The sequence below is a fragment of the Xenia sp. Carnegie-2017 genome, unplaced genomic scaffold (genome assembly GCF_021976095.1).
Source record: "Xenia sp. Carnegie-2017 unplaced genomic scaffold, XeniaSp_v1 HiC_scaffold_23, whole genome shotgun sequence".
Lineage (NCBI taxonomy): Eukaryota > Metazoa > Cnidaria > Anthozoa > Malacalcyonacea > Xeniidae > Xenia > Xenia sp. Carnegie-2017.
The window spans coordinates 5,825,210-5,850,049 of record NW_025813486.1 but is presented as its reverse complement, the minus strand read 5'-3'; the positions used below and the strand labels follow the sequence as shown (position 1 = coordinate 5,850,049).

General features: G+C 33.8%; 1 protein-coding gene and 1 long non-coding RNA gene across 2 annotated transcripts in view; both read right to left on the bottom strand.

Annotated features, from left to right (window-relative positions):
* Positions 1 to 24,840, bottom strand: part of LOC124448484 — a 78,731-nt gene that overhangs the window by 16,717 nt on the left and 37,174 nt on the right. The gene's annotated exons all lie outside the window — the stretch shown is intronic.
* LOC124448529 lies at positions 3,464 to 4,240 on the bottom strand. Its single transcript, XR_006949112.1, has 3 exons — positions 4,056 to 4,240; positions 3,893 to 3,968; positions 3,464 to 3,700 (listed from the first exon to the last, which is right to left on the bottom strand). It is a non-coding gene; the product is annotated as an uncharacterized LOC124448529 (long non-coding RNA).

The following is a 24,840-nucleotide window of genomic DNA, read 5'->3' as shown; positions in this document are numbered from 1 at the left end:
TCCAGTGCTTTTTTGTGAAACTCTTTAGCTTTGTCTTATTTTACAGTTTTATAAAACACCATACCAAGATTGTTTAAAGAATTAGCAACATCAACATGATTTGGACCTAACAATTGTTTTCGAATTTCTAGAGCTTTTTTGTGAACCTCTATAGCTTTGTCGTGGTTTCCAGTTCTTTCAAACACCACACCAAGATTGCTTAAAGAATTAGCAACATCAACATGATTTGGACCTAACGATTGTTTTCGAATTTCTAGAGCTTTTTCGTGAACCTCTTTTGCTTTTTCGTAGTTTCCAGTTCCTACAAACACCGTACCAAGATTGTTTAAAGACTGAACAACATCAACATGATTTGGACCTAACGATTGTTTTCGAATTTCTAGAGCTTTTTCGTGAACCTCTTTTGCTTTGTCGTAGTTTCCAGTTTATAAACACCAAACCAAGATTGTTTAAAGACTGAGCAACATCAACATGATTTGGACCTAACGATTGTTTTCGAATTTCTAGAGCTTTTCGTGAACCTCTTAGCTTTGTCGTAGTTTCCAGTTTTTTCAAACACCAAACCAAGATTGTTTAAAGAAACAGCATTATAAACATGATTTGGACCTAACGATTGTTTTCGAATTTCCAGTGCTTTTTTGTGAAACTCTTTAGCTTTGTCGTATTTTACAGTTTTATAAAACACCATACCAAGATTGTTTAAAGAATTAGCAACATCAACATGATTTGGACCTAACGATTGTTTTCGAATTTCTAGAGCTTTTTCGTGAACCTCTATAGCTTTGTCGTAGTTTCCAGTTCTTTCAATCACCACACCAAGATTGTTTAAAGAATTAGCAACATCAACATGATTTGAACCTAACGATTGTTTTCGAATTTCTAGAGCTTTTTCGTGAACCTCTTTTGCTTTTTCGTAGTTTCCAGTTTTTTCAAACACCAAACCAAGATTGTTTAAAGAAACAGCAAGATCAACATGATCTGGACCTAACGATTGTTTTCGAATTTCTAGAGCTTTTTCGTAAAACTTGATAGCTTTGTCGTAGTTTCCAGTATTACAATACACATTACCAAGATTGATTAAAGAAACAGCAACATCAACAAGATTTGGACCTAACGAGTGTTTTCGAATTTCTAGAGCTTTTTCGTGAACCTCTATAGCTTTGTCGTAGTTTCCAGTTTTTTCAAGCACCAAACCAAGATTGATTAAAGAAACAGCAAGATCAACATGATTTGGACCAAACGATTGTTTTCGAATTTCTAGAGCTTTTTCGTGAACCTCTATAGCTTTGTCGTAGTTTCCAGTTCTTTCAATCACCACACCAAGATTGTTTAAAGAATTAGCAACATCAACATGATTTGAACCTAACGATTGTTTTCGAATTTCTAGAGCTTTTTCGTGAACCTCTTTTGCTTTTTCGTAGTTTCCAGTTTTTTCAAACACCAAACCAAGATTGTTTAAAGAAAAAGAGACATCAACATGATTTGGACCTAACGATTGTTTTCGAATTTCTAGAGCTTTTTCGTTAAACTCTATAGCTTTGTCGTAGTTTCCAGTTCTTTCAAACACCTTACCAAGATTTTTTAAAGACTGAGCAACATCAACATGATTTGGACCTAACGATTGTTTTCGGATTTCTAGAGCTTTTTCGTGAGCCTCTTTAGCTTTGTCGTAGTTTCCAGTTTTACAAAACACCAGACCAAGATTGTTTAAAGACAGAGCAACATAAACATGATTTGGACCTAACGATTTTTTTTGAATTTCCAGAGCTTTTTCGTAAAACTCTATAGCTTTTTCGTAATTTCTACTTTCATAAAACAAATTACCAAGATTGTTCAAAGACTGAGCATCATCAACATGATTTGGATCTGACGATTGTTCTTGAATTTCCATATCTTTTTCGTGAAACTCTATAGCTTTTTCGTAATTTCCAGATTGCCTAACTTGTATTATTTAATGCGATGAATTTGCACATATCAACCTTAGTGTGAACAATTTAGCATCGACGAAAGACACTTGCAAAGTCATGAAGATAAGGAAAATTCTTTTGCTCCATATAAAATGTGGACTTACTAAATTGAACAAGCGATACTATAGTTTATGACAAAGATAAACACATTTGTTGATTAATATTTCTACTTCTAAAACGACTTAAATATCTAAACTATTCAATGATGACATGTATGTGTCCACTTGCGACTTTAAAGAAATTGTACTTTGTGGTGAATCATAAGTAATTAATTGTACTTTAGAAAATGCCTTACCTTGTTTAAGATGGCAGTGATTTGTTTATGGTAAGCATATTGTTCTTGTTTGGAATTGTAACTTCGTTTGAGGTCACATTTATACGTCGTAATCAAGCATGAAAATTATTTGTTTCTTTGTCTTACAAACCTTTTACTGGTTAACGGCGTGTAGCACTGAACAGTTGAACTTTTAGAAAGATTTAAAGTTCTGACAACTTAAGCATCATATATTCTTCCTTCGAGTCCATATGTGGAAATGTATTTTGTGCAACGGAAGTTAAAACATCTTAAGAATAGATTGTTATGTAAAGCAAAGATATTGTTTTATGATTTTTATTGTTTTTGTTCATTATTTTGATTATAATTTGGAAAAAATTGATCAATAGAAATAAGTATAAATTTTACTAAAATATACCGTTTTTTAAGATATTTTGGAAGCATGACCATAAAGTGGGAGTGTTAAAAAGAATTACTAAGTTGCAATACTCATATCTGTTTTTAATATTTATGGTAACTATAATGCGATGAATTTGCATACATGAACCTTCGCAACCAAAGCTTGACGAAAGACAATTGTAACATTAAAAAAGTTAGCAAATTCTTTAGCCACATTTAAAATGTGGACTTAAAACTAGTTTATCACAAAGATAACATACTTGATGATAAATATTTCTACTTCTAAAACGACTTAAATATCTAAACTATTCAATAATTATATGCATGAGTCCATTTGCGATTTTAAAGTAAATGTACTTGGTCGTGAGTCATAAATAATTAAATATACTTTAAAAAAAGCCTTACCTTGTTTAAGATGGCAGTGATTTGTTTTTGGTAAGCATATTGTTCTTGTTTGGAATTGTAACTTCGTTTGATTTATCTACAATTACAGAATTTACAAGCTTCCATAGGTCACATTTATACGTCGTAATCAAGCATGAAAATTCTTTGTTTTTCGTCTTACAAACGTTTTACTGGTTAATGGCATGAAGCCTTGAACAGTCAAACCTTTAGATAGATTTAACGTTTTAACAAATCAAGTGTTATATATTCTTCCTTTGAGTTGATACGTGGAAAATTATTTTTGCCACGGAATTTAAAACATCTCAAGAATAGATTATGTAAAGTAAAGATATGGTTTTATGATTTTTATTGTTTATGTCCCTAAAATTGAATATAATTTGGATCAATTTGATCAACAATCTGAACAAATTACCATTATTGTTCAAAGACTGAGCATCATCAACGTGATTTTGACCTGACGATTGTTCTTGAATTTCCATAACTTTTTCGTGAGACTCTATAGCTTAGTCGTAATTTCCAGGTTGCCTAACTTGTATTATTTAATGGGTTGAATTTCCACGTATCGACATTAACGTCAACTTAGCATCGACGATAGACAATTGCAACGTCACAAAGATAAGCAAAATTCTTTAGCTCCATTTAAAATGTGGACTTACTAAATTTAACAAGCGATAGTGTAGTTTACGACAAAGATAAACACACTTGCGGATTAATATTTCTACTTCTAAAACGATTTAAATATCTAAACTATTCACTGATGACATGTATGTGTCCATTTGCGATTTTAAAGAAAATGTACTTTGTGGTGAATCATAAATAATTAATTATGCTTTAGAAAAAGCCTTACCTTGTTTAAGATGGCAGTGATTTGTTTTTGGTAAGCATATTGTTCTTGTTTGGAATTGTAACTTCGTTTGATTTATCTACAATTACAGAATTTACAAGCTTCCATAGGTCACATTTATACGTCGTAATCAAGCATGAAAATTCTTTGTTTTTGTCTTACAAACCTTCTACTGGCTAACGGCGTGTAGCAATGAACAGTTGAACTTTTAGATAGATTTAACGTTTTAACAAGTCAAGTGTTATATATTCTTCTATTGAGTTGATACGTGGAAAATTATTTTTGCCACGGAATTTAAAACATCTCAAGAATAGATTATGTAAAGCAAAGATACGGTTTTATGATTTTTATTGTTTATGTTCATAAAATTGAATATGATTTCGATGAAATTGATCAATAGAAATGAGAAGTATAAATTTTACTAAATTTTACGGTTTTCAAGACATTTGGTAGTCAGTGGTGAAAACTTCAGCTCCATCCTCAAAAATTTGTCTTATACAGATGAGGTGGTATAAAAATTCACAATATCATATTCTGGAAATTTTGCTTGCTTAATTTGAATAAGGAAAAACATGCGTTTGTTTACTCTAATGTTGGGAAAAGTAAATCTCAAAGGTGACATTTCATTATCTTCTAGATCTAATAAATCAAATGAAAGGAATATGATAGAAAATTCTTGTCGTAGTCTTGTAGAAATTATAAAGATTTGTTAGCATCAAGTTCAATGTTTGTTTGTATCTTAAGGTATATTTAACTACAAGAACAGTTTCTGGTAATCTGAATTGATTCGAAAGGTGGAAAAAGTTAAGTTTATCAAATCACAACTCAAAACGATTTCACACCCAGAATAATTAGTTTATATCAAGTTAATCGGTCTAATTTTAGCCAGAAGAGCCTCAAAAGCGGCAGAATTATATTAGAATTTCCACTGTACACCACCATGTGGTCCAATAGCTCTGTTTTTACAAATCAGAAATCAAAGATTTTCAGTTTTTTTTATTTAATGCTATGAATTTGCATGTATCACCTTAGCGTCAACAGCTCGACGAAAGATAATTGCAACGTCACAAAACGACTAAATATTTAAAATATTCCATGATGGCATGCATGAGTCTATTTGCAATTTCAAACTAAATTTTTTTCCTGATTCATAAATGTCATTTCATACTATCACAAGTATAATGAAATAAAAAATATTTTATAAAAATACCGTCCGGACCCAAAGATAAATATAATTGCATGCTAACAAGCAATTTAAATTTTCTGATTATGATAAACACGCCTTCCTTCAGATGACAGTGATTTTTTGGTAAGCAAATTGTTTTTATTTGTAACTTTGCTTATTTGGTGTACAACTACGTGATCATAAGTTGTTACGAGTACCTATGATGTAATTTTATAGTATTAGGTTGAGAGTAATTTTTATTAAAAGTGTATTAATTATATTTGACGAACAACTTTCATCTAAGATCTCATTTATACACAGTGGCGTAGCTAGGAAAAATAGTCACTCCCGCCAATCCATCTCGCGCCGGAGGCGTGACCCCACTAGGGGGGTCCGGGGGCATGCTCCCCCGGAAAATTTTGAAATCTAGAGCCTTGGAAACAGCATTTCCTGCGATTTCGAGGGTGAATTATTTGTTGTACAATAATTTATAAAAACCCATTTTTGTTAGCTGCATTCTTAATGTGGCAATCGTTGAAACTGCAACTAGTTAAAAAGGTACTAAAGGTGGCTCAGAGAAACGTTACGCAGGAGACAATTGTCCCCTAAAACATAATTTACTCATCACTGCCCCTGCATAAACAGAAGAAATTTGTATTAGCACAAAAAATAATATAGTATACGACACTTCTAAAGTGCATAGAGAGAGATTTTTCTTAGCATTCTACTTGTTAGTTTAAACTTGTTAAGATTGGGGCAAGTAGACAGGGATGGCTTTATTCTTTAAAGTTATGCTTAATTTTCTCAATGAAGTACCATGTATTATACGAACAAATATCAAAACACATACTATACTCATCATTTATAAAGAAAGGCCAGCCTCCTGGGTTTTCTACAAATTTTCAACCACCTCGTTATGCAACACCTCTGATTCCTCTTTCTTTTCAATGATATCTTTGTGAATAGATATTCTACACAAAGAGCTAAGCCGACCTTGACCCATTCTATTTCTTAAATAGCTTTTACCCTTTTAAGCAAGAAAACGACCTCTCTACTGAAGCACTTGCCACTGCCAACACACCATTCAATTTTAACAAATTTACCAATTGACCTAAACTCGACTGGAGATTAAATTTGAAGATGTATTTAAGAACCTAATTACTGCACTCTTTGTGAAAGTCCTTGTCGTTGTAAATGAAGGAAAGTTGACTCTCCAAAATTTGGATGTCAAAAAGAGGACTATACTTATCTTTGAGAAGATTGATCTTCTCCTGTGGAACTATGCCCTTCCATGTAGTAAATAGTTTAGGTTTTACAAGGTCTAAAAACTCGAACTGATTAATATCTTGAAATCGTTCACTTAACATGCCTTTAATGGAATCAATAATCTCAAAATAAAGCTGTTTGTAATTGTATCTACTATCTGCTCTGGTTGCTGGGGGCCTACTTTTTCTAGTGCAGTTTGGTAAAACTCGGTGAAAGCTTGATCTGTGCGAAGTGACACAATAAACTGCTTGAAATTGTCAATCTTGCTTATGCCATAGTTAAAATGGGTTTCCTATTTTGAAGAATGGAATACAAAATTGTGGACTGTTCTAAAATCCTGTAAAAAACACACACTAGAAAACAAAAGAGAAAGCTATCAAGATAATGCAGTAAGCCACTTATTTTACTTAATGACTCATCATCCCACCCAGCTGGTTGTTCAAGTACCCCTCAAAAATATCTAAAAGTTTCTCATAGTTTTGTGCAATACATTGATTAATCTAGAGCGATAATACCATCTTGTTTCACCAGGGCAGGAAACTCAAGGTTGTTAGATGTGAGAAAAGCTTTTCTTTTGGGGCATTGCTTGTAAATGTGCTGAATGTAGCTATATTAATAAAAAGATTTTAACAGGAGAAATTGATGAGGCTGACTGGCATAGGACCAGGTTCAATCTATGAGCTGCACAATGAACAAAATGAGCAAAAGGATACTCTTGTCGAACCAATGCTTGAACACCATTGATATGGCCAGACATGACAGAAGCACCATCATATGTTTGTAAAACCAGTTTTCTTTTATATTAGAATACTCACCAAGTTTATCTTTGACAACTTGTGATATTGCTGTGGCATTTCTGTTCATACTTACATCCACAAATCCTAATTGCCTCTCCATAATTTCACTTGCTTTGTCAAACCGAGCAATAACACTTAGCTGCTCTTTGGTGGAGACATCAGATGCTTCATCAACCTGAATACTCATAAATGTGCAATCATTTATTTCCTTTCTGATTTCATCTTCAATAATTGAATCAAGACAGCTGATAAGACCATTTTGAATTTCTGGGAGACTCCAGTAAATCTTCTGTCACCAACTATATCAGATTCTGCTAGTCTACTGTGCAGTCGACGCTCAAATACAGAATCAAACTTAGCAAAACATTCGAGCAACTCTCTATAATTACCTTTGTTCAAGCTACCTTCGGACTCATTGTGACCTCTAAATGGCAACTCTTGCTTTGACAAATACAGCACGGCCTCAGTAACAGTTTTAAAATTTCTCGATTTTGTCTTACCTCCTCATTGTGACGCTGAATCTCATTTCTTCTAGCGAGGTAAGACAATCAATTCGTTCACTAGCTCCATACGTTTTCCATGTCTTAAATGCAGTCAAATGCGATTTAGATTTTTCATGCTTCTTAGCATCAGACATAATACTCCGCATATCGTTGTAGCCATTCTTAGTCCACGATGGCGATATTTTTGGGGAAAACATTAGACATGGCCAACAAAACACTTTCTGCAAGGTTGTACTGCCACACAGCCAGTCCTTCGCCTCATACCAATCTCTCTGAAATGCTCTTCCCTTATTTTGGATAGTTAAATCAGGAGTAGGCCGTTCATGAACGATAACATTCTGTTCGACCGACGATCGAGCAGAGAACGGTTTAGCTAATAAGCTATTTACTAAATCAACATCAGTTGAGCAAATCGCAGTCGCATTTGAAGCCATTGTGTCATACACAAATACAAAATAGCAATTTGAGAGTAAACACAATGGAAAATTAATACCGACAGCGACACGTAATTTGATAATCACTAATCACTGTACTCGTATTAAAAGGTCGAATAATTACAACCTCCGCCAATTTAAAATAGCGGGAGTTCGACTATAAAAACAGCAGATTTGAGCATGCGTCAAGTCCCTTAGCCAACCAGAATTCAAAACTTCTTATATAGAATTATATTGTATGTTCCGCCCTCTGAAGATGGGCGGAATACGTGGAGAATCGCGCGAGTATGCAATGTGCGAGAAAAGGCGGTTGCTAGGTTACATAACAAATCTTGAGATTTTGCTGTATTACGATTACGAACCACCTAATAAAAGCGTAAATATGAACGAATAAAACATAATATTACAAATTGTTCGTGAAATAATGTATATCTTATGTCCAAATAGAATATTTATTATTTTTTTGGGAAATTTCTACTCCCGCCGGGCGGGAGTAGCGGGACCGCTAGCTACGCCACTGTTCGTCGTGATATAATAAACGCCTTAAATAAAACATTAAAGTCGATAGGAAAATATTACACAGATTTCTGAAAGTACATAAAGCATTAACTTTAAATGTTGACCAAAATTTATCCTGAAAAAATAGTGAAATAACATAGAATTCCATACCAGGTATACTACGTACGCAATATCAAAAAAAAACCAACGAAATCGTTAACAATTTGAAAGCAAAATTGCTGCTCATTACGATGAACAAAGTTCTATCAAGTATCACAGCGTTTCATCCTCGTATCATACGTACGCTTATCGTTCACGCATTATACTCTCATCATACGCGTATCGTTCTCGTATCATACGCGTATCCTTTTCGTATCATACGCGTATCGTTCTCGTATCATACGCGTATGTTTTTCGTATGATACGCGTATCATACGCGTAGCGTATGTTAACAAATACGCGAGCGGTAGGGTATATCCTGTGATTATGAGTCTTTCTGGTCCATGAAGCTTTTTATTTTGACAATTTGACTGGAATGGTATTAAACCTAAGTATTTCACATACATGAAATGTTGTCCCACGTCACATATTGTCCCCTTTTCTAAATGAACACCTCATGTAGAGATGTCAATGTGTGTTGATCTACGGCTCATATTAGATTGTTTGCCAGAAATTCTTAAGGGCTATTGATGTATGAAAAGCCGTTTCTATAAAAAAAATTGTGTTCCTAGGTATGCAGATAAACCTTGAAATTAGGCAAAACAGAAAAGTATTTTCATGATCACTAGGTAATTTTTCTGATGATCATTATAATTGCTAAACTAAATTATTTTAGATTTACATTTAAACTAGTTTTGATCATATGAAAAGATATTTATCATGACCAGTAAGCATGACAGGTGAACCAATTTTAACATGTAATTATATGATTAAAGGCATGTTGGTTACATTCTGTTTGTATTGGCAAATACAATGCTACTGGTAATTGCTATATAGCACACCTTGCATATACTTACAGAAGATAATAGTCTAGTGAAATGCCTAATAAACATTAATGGCATTAAGCTGTCCTTAATCGCAAATTTTTACTCGAATAATCTTTGTTTAATCTTTGGCAGAAAAAATTTTGAGTTTTTTCTCAAAAGGTGAATTTGCTAGCACTGTATGTGGAGATGGGTAAAGGTTTACAATAAACTTGCGTGGTTTGAAGTCTGAGCTTTTCCACATCTTTGAACTGTCCCTTGTAGTACCTCATTTCGAACTCAACTCATTACATAGATTTGTGAATGGTGGTCTCTAGGGGGGTCTATGCCTGACAACTTGGTAGAATTTTTTAAATACTAAATCTTTTTTGGAATAGCATTATTGTAAAGAAAATTTTATGTTCCTAGGCATGCTAATGAGCCTTATATTTGGCATGATAATGAGCCTAAATATTTGGCCAAACATTCAAGTATTGTTCATTTCAGGATTTTTTTAAAAAAACGTAAGCAAAATGTGCTGTTTTTACGCCAAAACGATGCCCACAAAAAACATTTTGTATTGCTCTAAAACGCTGAAAATGACATTTCCAACGCTTTGAAATTCAAAATTTCCCAGGAGAGAATGCCTTGGACCCCCCAGTTGCGGAACGCTTCCGGCGTTCCATAACTGATGTTTGAAAACTCCTAGATCCGCCCTGTCAAGGCTCTCTACATTTGAGTTGACTTCTCTCATTCACAAGGAAAGGAGTAGAAGGTTGACATTCAAATGTTGTGAGATAAGATAGTTATTGTAAAATGAATAATTTTGTTGATCTAAAAATGAAACTGTCGAGAACTATAATAAAAATGAATGACAGTCTTCAAATACAAAAATAAACGAATATATTTTTGTCTTCGAAGTTTTCATTTCAAGAAGTGATCTCAAAATCAAAATAAACTGTCTAATAAAACAGATGACAATTTAGCTAGTTTGGTCATAGACACGTTTTTATTCTCAAAAATGATTTCTCTTTCTAGGAATCAATGTAATATGTCTACAATTCAATGAGCACGTCATCCAAACTCACCGTTTTTTATTGAAGACGAATGTCGACGATAAATATTTCGTGTTTTTAGTCACGCTATGCTTCTTGTACAGGAAAGATGCTCGTTGTTGTTGTTGACAGTTCTTAGACTTCAGACAAACATTCCACGAAGGTAAATTTCATAACCAACTATCACGTCTGTATGTGATAATTTGAGCTGCGCAACAGCTTTATAATTAGATTGTTACAAAATAAAACAAATTCCGAAGAGGGACATCTCGTTTTCTTGATATTCAAGATATTACAAGAGTTTGAAGCAAAAGATGGAGCATAAGATTGTTATGTACAGTGCTGCCACTCCAATATTTTAAATTTCACTACCTGATTCAATTTCACTACTTGGATGCCTTTCACTCAGTGATTTCACAACAACCACAGGATTACATTACAGGATTACTATTTTGATATAACTACACAAAAAGAATGCCTTTTAGGAAGTAATAAAGTGCTAGTTTTTTTCAACTGCAAAACAAAGTAATAATTCATTTTCTGAGAGAGAATGACATAAATAGATTAAATATAGAACGACAATATCCAAAATATAGTAAAAAAAATTCCAAAAAAGTGTCGGCAGGAGATTATTGTCGGCTGGAATAGGTTAAATTGTCGGCTGGACATGGTGTTTCATACTATCCAAGACCTGGTTGTCTACGGTTTGTATTGGATTACCTTTCTCTCAGGCTTCATGGTTTAGATAATATGCTTTTTTTACCATACTTTAAAATGTACAATCTACACTGAAATTTGTTACTTTTGAAGGTAGCACAAAATTTATATTATAACTTCCCATAACTTAACAATCTCAGTGAACAACATACAGTTTCAGCCTTTATTTCAACATAAAGCAATTTAACAAAGCCTTTGGTGTAGCAGGATACTAGTTATTTTGCGCGAGAATGGTTTTTAGAAACTATAGTCAAGCTGTCGTAGAAAACTATAAGACATAATAACATACACACTTTGGCTTAGCTAACTCGCGTCTTTTCAGTTTAAATGTGAAAAGTAATTTTCCGCCATCCGTTTTCAGCTTTAATTCACCACTTTTACGGCAGCGTGCACGTGTATCTATGACGTCATTAAAAATGTGAGCAAAGTCAAAGTTCGGACATTGAAACCTTCGTTCATTATGATGCAATAGTAAAAAGACATTGTAGCTCAGGAAAGATTAGGTTATATTAAAAAGGATTCTTAACATGTATGCCAAAATGTTAAGTAAAATACGCAAAACAACCCCATAAAATTATCGTAATGCTGGAGCCGCGCATTGCGCTAAAAAAAACTTAAGCGCTATAGAGATGTTCATTTACGGAAAATGTACTTAGGTTTGATGCTTACCTTTTCTTGCAACGCATTGACTTACTAAAGATTATCGAGACATGATGTACACCATTTCCTGTGTAGATCTTGTGCGTATACAAATTATGCTTTTTGCAGTCTTTTGGAGGAATTTCATCTCATTTTCTTTTCTCTTTAATGCATTCGGCGCATATAAAGTTCAACATTTGAAAATGGCAATGAAATAATCACTAATAAGTTGATTATGTATTAACGTTCATTCTGTAAAAATAAGCATGAACGGCAAAATTTTTTTCCGTTTACTAAGGCTAATTAAGGATTGGAAATTTAATCTTTTTTTCTCTTTCTGTATATTTATGTCTCATTTCACATGGTTCGTTCACTTTGGTGACTGTATTTTTTATTCTTTTGTCAACGCTTGGTTTTATTTGACACCTGCTGAGCTGAGCGTTTCAATTTAAACTAAAGCTTTTTTTGTAGGATTTCATATTTCTGACGCATGAGTTTGGGGACGTAAGATTAAAGAAAGGGGGCATGCAGGTGGGGATAAAACATTCGCATTCGGCAAGATCGAATGCCTAAAGTATGTTTATAATATTACAGTAAGTTTTCACTTGTAACATAGCATAAATATATTGTCTAATTTATTATATAGCTAGTACCTGTAATTAGTGAAGTGTAGAACACAAGTTTTTAGCCTGTGTTTTTACCATTTTTAGCCTGCTACAGCTACCACAACCCTCGAAAAATACTCTCCCATTTACAAACACGTACAAAATACTAACTGAAAATTCCAACAGTCACTTTGTGTTTGACAATCTTAGACGATGCAAATACCCCTAGCGCAAGTTAGCTATCTACACAATACACGCAAACACAACTAGACCTGAACAAGTTGTAAATAATTTACTCCTTTTACGGTTATAATGCATGCAGTGAGGTATAAAGGTTACAACTGTAACCAATATGAAACAAAAGGTTACATCAAAGCAAATTTATGGGCAAAACTTTCATCATTTTATTATGATACATGATAAAGACATGGGCTTAGAGAGATTGATAATCAGAACGTGGGTATGATTTTCACATATTCATGTCATATAATTCGTTAAAAACAATGAATTTCAAAAGAATTCAAGACAATAAATCATGCATATATGAATATGAACCGCCCAATTTACAATTGACCTAACTGTTGCTTTTCTGGAAAATATCCTTAACATATGATTTCTAAGAACAATCAAAAATTACAATTTCTAAGAAAAACAAAAAATCAGAATTTCGAAGAGCAATAAAAAATTACTATTTAATGATTATATTATACACAAGATAATTGTCCAAAGAAAACTATTTTCTTAAAAATCATTATGTGAGAGTCATTGCTGTCTCCATCACTTGAATAATGATGATTTATACGTTGTATTTACAGTTACACTTAATCTCAGGTAAGGTCAATTATCATTTAGTTCAGCGATGACTTATTTGTTCTATGTTAACAGAAAGTTTCCCAATCATTGCTTCCGCTGGCGATATCTGCAAAATTAAAAAAAGGTTAATGAGACTTATTGAAGAATCAAGGTCATTTCAACTGTGTAAGTGTAGTTTCGTTCAGTACAGGACGGTTACAACAGTTACAGCAGTCATATCTCCAGTTTAAAATACTTTGCAGCTAACCCAATTTGAGCTATTTTGGTTCTTATTTTATATTCTGTGTTATCTTTGCGATTATGTAGGTGTAGGCACGTATCTTTTTCATTGCGGCTTATGATTGATTCCAAGCACAATGGAGTACAATACGCAATAGAAATGATAAAGACCGAGTAGTTTGTTGTTATCGCCAGTAACTGACACAATCGGAGAATACACTCTTATTACAATAAATAGGTACTACATTATTTAGGGGGTAAAAGTACTATACTTCAAAACCCAACAAATGTTATTTTCAGTGATTAATTGATTATAGAAAGTTCTTCACCTTTCTAAACGTCACCCATTTCATTTGTTTCCTCATGGTATTCATCAGTTACTCTCATAACTGCCTCCCACCAAAGAGTACCACTAAGAGTAAATGTGCGACCAGTGGCTTTCTCGTATCGGAAGATATGAGGTGTATACGGTTTTGACCAGGTATTTGTAAAACGGTCGTACTTCATAACGTCGCCCCATAATGGACGCATAACTTTAAATCTCACTTCGACATGTGTTGCACTTGAAGAAATATTCACCCTCTTCCCATCACCACTTACTTCTTCTGTGACTTTTCTTTCGTTTAAATAATAGGTTACAATCATCTTTGAGAACCATGAACCTTTGGAGTAATATTTAATGGTTTTTCTGGTCAACTGCTCTTGGCTTATATCGTCGAGAATTGAGTGTTGTTGGATCTTTGACGCAAAATTTTCATTATTTGAGCAGGTTGAATTTCTTTGAGGGCAATAAATTTCGTCAGTTGATATAAAACCCATTTCTTTTGTTTCTCCATACTCATTACTGACTCCCATAACTGCCTCCCAACGAAGATTACCACTAAGAGTAAATGTGCGATCAGTGGCTTTCTCGTATCGGAAGATATGAGGTGTATACGGTTTTAACCAGGTCTTGTTAAAACGGTCGTACGTCATGACATCACCCCAAAGTGGACGCATAACTTTAAATCTCACTTCGACATTTGTTGCGCTTGCAGAAATATTCACTTTCTCTCCATTACCACTTACTTCTTCTGTGACTTTTCCTTCGTTTAAATAATAAGTTACGATCATCTTTGAGATCCATGATCCCTCGGAGTAATACTGAATGTTTTTTTTGGTCAATTGTTCTTGGCTTGTTTCATCGGCAATTGAGCGTCGCTGTGTTTTTGACGCAAAATTTTCATTATTTGTGCAGGTTGAATTACCTTGATTGAAATCGATTTCTACTGTTGATGAAAAATTTCTCTCTGTTTGAGAGTTATGTGTCAGGGGTTTTGCAGATGCTCCATACTTCACGTTTGAATTGTTGTCACTTAGTAAAAAATCATTTGCTCCTACCTGTAACTCATCAATTGAAGTTTCTTCAAACACTTTATTGTATGATTGTTTTTTTCTTTCTCTTCGCTGATTGTTTTCCTTTTCCTTTAATTCCATAAGCGCAAATTCATTCTCATTTGTTACATCATCATTCTCACCGTTTTCTTGAGTTAGATAAAACTCATGCATTAGTTCCTGTAACCCGTCAACATCCTCTCCACCAAATGCATTTTCTTCGTTTTCCAGTAGATCCAATAACTCCTGGTCTTGATTCTCATTCTCACTTACAAGTGTTGTCAGATCTAGCTTTTTAGCCGAACTATCTACGAGCTCGTAAACAGCGTCGTAAGATTTTTCAATTGCAACTCTCGACGCCAAAATAGCAGCTCTTTTACCAACAAGGCGCAATAGTTTAACTGTATTTTGTCCTGTCGTACGTAAAAAAGCTTGCTCTATTAAGTCACCTTCAATCGTTGGTGCGGCCGCAGATGAGCCACCATCAACTAAAGGTTTAGTAACTGCACCTGCTGCTATTCCAGCCGTCGATCCTATCAATCCTCCAAATAGGACGTGAATTATGACCTTCTTTAGAGCAATGTTTTCTTTTTCAACTAATTTCCTTGAGAGAATAGAGCTCAAAGACATTATTATTCCACTAATACCACCATTAGCTGCTCCCATTCCAATAAATTTACCAATCGAAACCGCACTTGACGATAATGCTGCGTTTCCAATGCCTACTATTCCTGCTGTGATGCCAGCGGACGCACCTCCAACGAAGACACCTGCAGCTCCACCTATCAACGCTTTTTTGATCCATTTTTTGGAATCCATTCCATCAATAACAGATCGTTCTTTTAGGCATTCACCTGAAGATTGTAAGCCGGCGCCGAATAACGCTCCACCAGTTATTGATCCTAATGTTACAAAAACTGGTGCACCGAGACCAGCCGTTAAAATAGAACAGGTGATCCCGCCGACAACTAATAAAGAAGAGAATACAAGAAAACCAATTCGCTTCCAAAAAGCTTTAAGCTGCTTTTCACTCCCGCATTCAGATAAAAAAATTGCTTTAAACCGTTTTAAAGAAAACCATCCTTGTTGATAGTCAAATTGGTTGTGATATTGAGCTCGATATTCATCATTTAACAAAATTTCCTTTGCGTGAATTATCTTTTCTGCTATTTCCTTATTGCCATTAGGCTTGTCGGGATGCCATATAAGCATCATTTTAAGAAATCCTGTTTTGACCGCTTTTTTTAAGTCATTTACATTCATTTTACGAACTTCTTTCATGTTTAATCCTAATTGTTCATACAAGTCTCCATAGGGCAATTCATTTTCTCGATTTATGTGGCGACCGATTGTTTGCCTGCCATTTTCATTTACAGTATTTCGTTGACAAGTTAATGATTCATTTATAGTTATCACTTCAATATCGTTGCAATTCTTGGGTCTAAGAAGCTTCTTTTCATTTCTATTGTCTATATGCGCAAAAATTTCAAACTTGAATGATTCCTTATGATGATAGCGATGATTCTCTGTTGGTTGGAGGGTTTTTGAAGAAGTCGGAAACTTGCAAAAAGGAGACCAACCTTTGTAATAGTTTACAGTGATTTTAACATTGGAATGGTTTTCAACGACTAAGCATCTATATTGATCATCCGCCATTGAGTTTTGTTTTTTAAACTCTTGATTATCCAATTTTCTTTAGTAGACACTGTCGTCTTAATGTTCAAAGTTCTGCTTAATAGGTCATCACATTAGTTCCTGAGAGAAATATCATTGTAAAACTGAAGTGTTAACATTTTTAATTGCAGACTTGGATATTGCAGATTACGCATATAAATTAATGAAAAAGAATGGAAATCTGTATTGATAATGATAAACTATTGGGTTAGTGCTTTTTATTTAAAACAGTTCTTTTAAGAACTGTCAACTTGTTATATTACTTTTACCATTTACTATGGTATTTGCTATCTTTAGAACTATTTTCAGATTTGTCACCACGACAAAGTCTCTATTTTATTAATTAAGAAAGCGCTATAGTGGTGATCAGGTTCGTGACGTTAATAAATTGGTGAGACTTAGAGGAAAGGTTCGCTCGGTGGTAGCAGCAATCCGGAATTTTACGATAACTGACCGCACGCTCCGCACTCTTATGGCTAATTACGTCAGCAAAAGTACATTTTTTAATTGCAGACTTGGAGATTGCAGATTACGCATATAAATTAATGCAAAAGAATGGAAGTATATAGGAGCTTACATGCATTAGCTACTTGTAAGCCAATGTATTAAAATAAATTTGCTGTGTGTGATATTTTCTAGTATTTTTTTGTTTATACATGCTTAATGTATCTTTAGATTTCTTGCTATCTGATAGGCTGTAGCAGTAATCCGGAATTTCATGATAACTGACCGCGCACTCCGCACTCTTATGGCTAAGTACGTCAGCAAAAGTGCTTTCCTATTTTGTCTTATTTTGTTTTGAAAAAGAAATCTTCAAATAACTTTTGGTTGTTATACTTATCTGTAAATGTGCTGATTTGCCAATGATCTCATAAATTTTTTCTGTATATACCTAAGTCAAAATAACTAATGGGAGAACTGCATTTGAATTATGTCTACAAATCATAAATGCATAAAGCAAGTTTAAAATTGAGTGGTAATTTCAACATAATTTTCATGTTTCATAGTCCCATATTCTCATCGTGTTGATATTTTAGTAATATTTCAAAATATTCTCATAAATCCTTCAAGATTATTTGAAATGTATAAAAACACAACCTTTATAGTTACATCATTCATCGTCAAGATTGTGAAACTCTGTGCAATATAAGTACTAACAGTCTCTTTGAAAGTTTCTAGCAACAATGAATAAAACACTCCAATACTTGCATGAAATGTTTATTTATAAAATAGAGATGCAGCTTAAAGGGCTTTTTTAAGGTTTTTTTTCGATCAAGACTATCATATTTCATTATCCTTATATGGTTTTCCTACAGCCCAATGAAATATGAACCAATCAAAAATCCAGTTTATTAAAATTTCATTTTAAAATGAGTAATATAAGGTTAAATAGTTGGAACGCTACTTAATAACACAAATATAGCTTAATGCTATTTTTTGTGTTACTTAATAGCATTGCGACTATTTAACTTATATTTATCGTCATATTGGCAAGCGGAATGCTTATGAGAATCTACGTTAACATCGGTATAAGATTCATTTTTTTTCAGTATGAAGCGGGATGCTTTCACTGAAGGAAAATCATGTATTGCCTAACATTAACATCGGTATATGTTACTGTATATTTAATATTGAATTCGAAACAAAAATGAATAAGAATATTCAGTTGATTAATCTCTGATAAACCTTTCACCTTTACTTGTCACAAGCTCGGGACTTAAAGCGCAAAGCTCTCTACATTTTAGTTGACTCTTATCGTTCACAATGAAGAGGAGTAGAAGGTTAAAATACAAATGTTGTGAGATAAGGTAGTTATTGTAAAATGGATAATTTTGTTAATCGGAAATGAAACTGTCGAGAACTATAATAAAAATGAACGACAGTTTTCAAATACAAAGACAAACAAATATATTTTTGTCTTCGAAGTTTTCTTCTCAAGATGTGATTTCAAAATCCAAAAAACTATCTAATAAAACAGATGACAATTTAGCTAGTTTGGTCATAGACACGTTTTTATTCTCAAAAATGATTTCTCTTTCTAGGAATCAATGTAATATGTCTACAATTCAATGAGCACGTCATCCAAACTCACCGTTTTTTATTGAAGACGATTGTCAACGATAAATATTGTTCGTGTTTTTAGTCACGCTATGCTTCTTGTACAGGAAAGATGCTCGTTGTTGTTGTTGACAGTTTTTAGACTTCAGACAAACATTCCACAAAGGTAAACTTCATAACCAACTATCACGTCTGTATGTGATAATTTGAACTGCGCAACAGCTTTATAATTACAAAAACACTTGAGAAAAACGACGATTTTTTTGAAAGCAAACATGTTTCGACATTATCAGAATGCCATCTTCAGTGCAGAATGGTTAGTGTTAAGTAATATGATACGTAATATGATATGAATAAATTAATTACAATGATATGATATAAATAAATATGAATAAATATGATATGAATAAATTAATTACAATGAGTAAGTTTATGATTTAGTTACAAAATTATTAAAATATTTACAAAAAAGAAAAGAAAAATAAGTATTAAGAACTTATAACAAAAAATATTATTATAAAATAAATATAGTGTTGTAGTGGTGAACTTGGATATTTAAATCGGGATTAGTTTTATTAATGTGTAGAGCTTCCTTGATTTTGAGTGAGAAAGTGGATTGATCAACATTAGGCAGTGGAAAACACAGGAACTTTGGAAAAACTCCAAGTGAATTGCAATCTTTAAGGAAGGCAACATCAAGTTCAGCCTTGCGTTTCTTAGTTGTAAGCTTTTCATAATTTCGAAAATCCGACAAGGAAACCTTTCCATGATAATTTTGTGCTACGTCGTAGATAATATTACCATAATTTCTAATTAGAAGCAATTTTAAAAAACACTTGAGAAAAACGACGATTTTTTTGAAAGCAAACATGTTTCGACAAACAGACATGAAAGCAAACATGTTTAAAGATTGCAATTCATTTGGAGTTTTTCCAAAGTTCCTGTGTTTTCCACTGCCTAATGTTGATCAATCCACTTTCTCACTCAAAATCAAGGAAGCTCTACACATTAATAAAACTAATCCCGATTTAAATATCCAAGTTCACCACTACAACACTATATTTACTTTATAATAATATTTTTTGTTATAAGTTCTTAATACTTATTTTTCTTTTCCTTTTTGTAAATATTTTATAATTTTGTAACTAAATCATAAACCTACTCATTGTAATTAATTTATTCATATCATATTTATTCATATTTATTTATATCATATCATTGTAATTAATTTATTCATATCATATTACGTATCATATTACTTAACACTAACCATTCTGCACTGAAGATGGCATTCTGATAATGTTGAAACATATTTGCTTTCAAAAAAATCGTCGTTTTTCTCAAGTGTTTTTTAAAATTGCTGCTAATTAGAAATTATTGTAACTTTATAATTAGATTGTTATGTACAGTGCTGCCACTCTAATATTTCAAATTTACTACGTGATGGAATTTAACTACTTGGGTGCTTTTCACTCAGTGATTTCACAAAACACGACAGGATTACATTACAGGATTACTATTTTGTTATAACTACACGCAAATAATGTCGTTTTTAGGAAGCAATAAAATACTAGTAATTTTCAACAGCAAAACAAAGTAATAATTCATCTACTTAGAGAGAATGACATAAATAGATGGAACATAGAAAGATAATATCCAAAATATGGTAAAAAACAAATTCCGAAGAAAGTGACGGCTGGACATTATTGTCGGCTGGAATTGGTTTAATTGTCGGCTGGACATGGTTTTTGATATTATCTAAGACCTGGTTGTCTGCGGCTTGTATTGGATTACCTTTCGCTCAGGCTGCACGGTTTACATAATCTTTTTTTTCCATATTTTAAAATGTACAATCTACACTGAAATTTGTTACTTTTGATGGTAGCACCAAATTTATATTATAATTTCCCATACAGCGAGCAACATACTGTGTCAGCTTTTATTCCAACATAAAACAAAGCTTTTCGTGTCGCAGGAAACTGGTTATTTTGCGCGAGAATGGTTTTTAGAAACTATAGTCAAGCTGTCGTAGAAAACTATAAGACATAATAACACACACTCTGGCTTAGCTAATTCGCGTCTTTTCAGTTTAAATGTGAAAAGTAATTTTCCGCCATCTGTTTTCCGCTTTAATTCACCACTTTTACGGCAGTGTGCACGTGTATCTATGACGTCATTAAAAGTGTAAGCAAAGTCAAAGTTCGGAAATGGAAAGCTTCTTACATTATGATGCAATAGTAAAAAGATATTGTAGCTCAGGAAAGGATTAGGTAACATTAAAAGGATTCTTAGCCATTATCCAAATATGTTTAGAAAAAATACGCAAAACAATCCCATAAAATTATCGTAATGCTGAAGCCACGCGTCGCGCTAAAAAATGAACTTAAGCGCTATAGAGATGTACATTTACGGAGAATGTACTTAGGTTTGATGTTTACCTTTTCTTGCAACGCATTGACTTACTAAAGATTATCGAGACATGATGTACACCATTTCCATTGTAGTAAAGTCTATTTTCTCTCTACTTTTGCCAAGAACTATTTTAAACACGCTTATTTTATATCTTTGTATTTTGAAATAGCGTTCCCATTGAAAGAAACAGTGAGAGGACTCGTGTAGAAATTATGGAAGGTTTTTTCAACAGTGGAATTTATGTAATTTTATACCAAATAAGCTGCGGGTCATCTACAACCGTTGTACTTAGCCGTTATTTTTAATTATTTGAAGACAGCTATAACAATCATTAATTTTTACCATTTGCAATGTACATAGTTACAAACGTGAAATAGGCATTAGACATATGTACTAAGCAAGACTAAATTTATGATCAGTGGCGTAGCTAGGAAAAACAGTCACTCCCGCCAATCCATCTCGCGCTGGAGGCACGACCCCACTAGGGGGGTCCGGGGGCATGCTCCCCCTGAAAATTTTGAAATCCAGAGCCTTGGAAACAGCATTTCCTGCGATTTCGAGGGCGAATTATTTGTTGTACAATAATTTATAAAAACCCATTTTTGTTAGCTGCATTCTTAATGTGGCAATCGTTGAAACTGCAACTAGTTAAAAAGGTACTAAAGGTGGCTCAGAGAAACGTTACGCAGGAGACAATTGTCCCCTAAAACATAATTTACTCATCACTGCCCTGCATAAACAGAAGAAATTTGTATTAGCACAAAAATAATATAGTATACGACACTTCTAAAGTGCATAGAGAGATTTTTTCTTAGCATTCTACTTGTTAGTTTAAACTTGTTTAGATTGGGGCAAGTAGACAGGGATGGCTTTATTCTTTAAAGTTATGCTTAATTTTCTCAATGAAGTACCATGTATTATACGAACAAATATCAAAACACATACTATACTCATCATTTATAAAGAAAGGCCAGCCTCCTGGGTTTTTCTACAAATTTTCAACCACCTCGTTATGCAACACCTCTGATTCCTCTTTCTTTTCAATGATATCTTTGTGAATAGATATTCTACACAAAGAGCTAAGCCGACCTTGACCCATTCTATTTCTTAAATAGCTTTTACCCTTTTAAGCAAGAAAACGACCTCTCTACTGAAGCACTTGCCACTGCCAACACACCATTCAATTTTAACAAATTTACCACTTGACCTAAACTCGACTGGAGATTAAATTTGAAGATGTATTTAAGAACCTCATTACTGCACTCTTTGTGAAAGTCCTTGTCGTTGTAAATGAAGGAAAGTTGACTCTCCAAAGTTTGGATGTCAAAAGAGGACTATACTTATCTTTGAGAAGATTGATCTTCTCCTGTGGAACTATGCCCTTCCATGTAGTAAATAGTTTAGGATTTACAAGGTCTAAAAACTCGAACTGATTAATATCTTGAAATCGTTCACTTAACATGCCTTTAATGGAATCAATAATCTCAAAATAAAGCTGTTTGTAATTGTATCTACTATCTGCTCTGGTTGCTGGTGGGCCTACTTTTCTAGTGCAGTTTGGTAAAACTCGGTGAAAGCTTGATCTGTGCGAAGTGACACAATAAACTGCTTGAAATTGTCAATCTTGCTTATGCCATAGTTAAAATGGGTTTCCCTATTTTGAAGAATGGAATACAAAATTGTGGACTGTTCTAAAATCCTGTAAAAACACACACTAGAAAACAAAAGCTATCAAGATAATGCAGTAAGCCACTTATTTTACTTAATGACTCATCATCCCACCCAGCTGGTTGTTCAAGTACCCCCTCAAAAATATCTAAAAGTTTTCATAGTTTTGTGCAATACATTGATTAATCTAGAGCGATAATACCATCTTGTTTCACCAGGGCAGGAAACTCAAGGTTGTTAGATGTGAGAAAAGCTTTTCTTTTGGGGCATTGCTTGTAAATGTGCTGAATGTAGCTATATTAATAAAAAGATTTTAACAGGAGAAATTGATGAGGCTGACTGGCATAGGACCAGGTTCAATCTATGAGCTGCACAATGAACAAAATGAGCAAAAGGATACTCTTGTCGAACCAATGCTTGAACACCATTGATATGGCCAGACATGACAGAAGCACCATCATATGTTTGTAAAACCAGTTTTCTTTTATATTAGAATACTCACCAAGTTTATCTTTGACAACTTGTGATATTGCTGTGGCATTTCTGTTCATACTTACATCCACAAATCCTAATTGCCTCTCCATAATTTCACTTGCTTTGTCAAACCGAGCAATAACACTTAGCTGCTCTTTGGTGGAGACATCAGATGCTTCATCAACCTGAATACTCATAAATGTGCAATCATTTATTTCCTTTCTGATTTCATCTTCAATAATTGAATCAAGACAGCTGATAAGACCATTTTGAATTTCTGGGAGACTCCAGTAAATCTTCTGTCACCAACTATATCAGATTCTGCTAGTCTACTGTGCAGTCGACGCTCAAATACAGAATCAAACTTAGCAAAACATTCGAGCAACTCTCTATAATTACCTTTGTTCAAGCTACCTTCGGACTCATTGTGACCTCTAAATGGCAACTCTTGCTTTGACAAATACAGCACGGCCTCAGTAACAGTTTTAAAATTTCTCGATTTTGTCTTACCTCCTCATTGTGACGCTGAATCTCATTTCTTCTAGCGAGGGACATAAGACAATCAATTCGTTCACTAGCTCCATACGTTTTCCATGTCTTAAATGCAGTCAAATGCGATTTAGATTTTCATGCTTCTTAGCATCAGACATAATACTCCGCATATCGTTGTAGCCATTCTTAGTCCACGATGGCGATGTTTTTGGGGAAAACATTAGACATGGCCAACAAAACACTTTCTGCAAGGTTGTACTGCCACACAGCCAGTCCTTCGCCTCATACCAATCTTTCTGAAATGCTCTTCCCTTATTTTGGATAGTTAAATCAGTAGGCCGTTCATGAACGATAACATTTTGTTCGACCGACGATCGAGCAGAGAACGGTTTAGCTAATAAGCTATTTACTAAATCAACATCAGTTGAGCAAATCGCAGTCGCACTTGAAGCCATTGTGTCATACACAAATACAAAATAGCAATTTGAGAGTAAACACAATGGAAAATTAATACCGACAATGACACGTAATTTGATAATCACTAATCGCTGTACTCGTATTAAAAGGTCGAATAATTACAACCTCCGCCAATTTAAAATAGCGGGAGTTCGACTATAAAAACAGCAGATTTGAGCATGCGTCAAGTCCCTTAGCCAACCAGAATTCAAAACTTCTTATATAGAATTATATTGTATGTTCCGCCCTCTGAAGATGGGCGGAATACGTGGAGAATCGCGCGAGTATGCAATGTGCGAGAAAAGGCGGTTGCTAGGTTACAAAACAAATCTTGAGATTTTGCTGTATTGCGATTACGAACCACCTAATAAAAGCGTAAATATGAACGAATAAAACATAATATTACAAATTGTTCGTGAAATAATGTATATCTTATGTCCAAATAGAATATTTATTATTTTTTGGGGAAATTTCTACTCCCGCCGGGCGGGAGTAGCGGGACCGCTAGCTACGCCACTGATCACAAACACTGACTCCAGCATTTAGCATGTATCGAATTTCACGATACCTTCGCCTTTTTTATTTTGATATATCTGCAGACGGCGTCTTTTTCGTCACTCTTAACAAATCAACTTCCTTATTTTCATGTATACGTTGCGTTGGTTTTAAA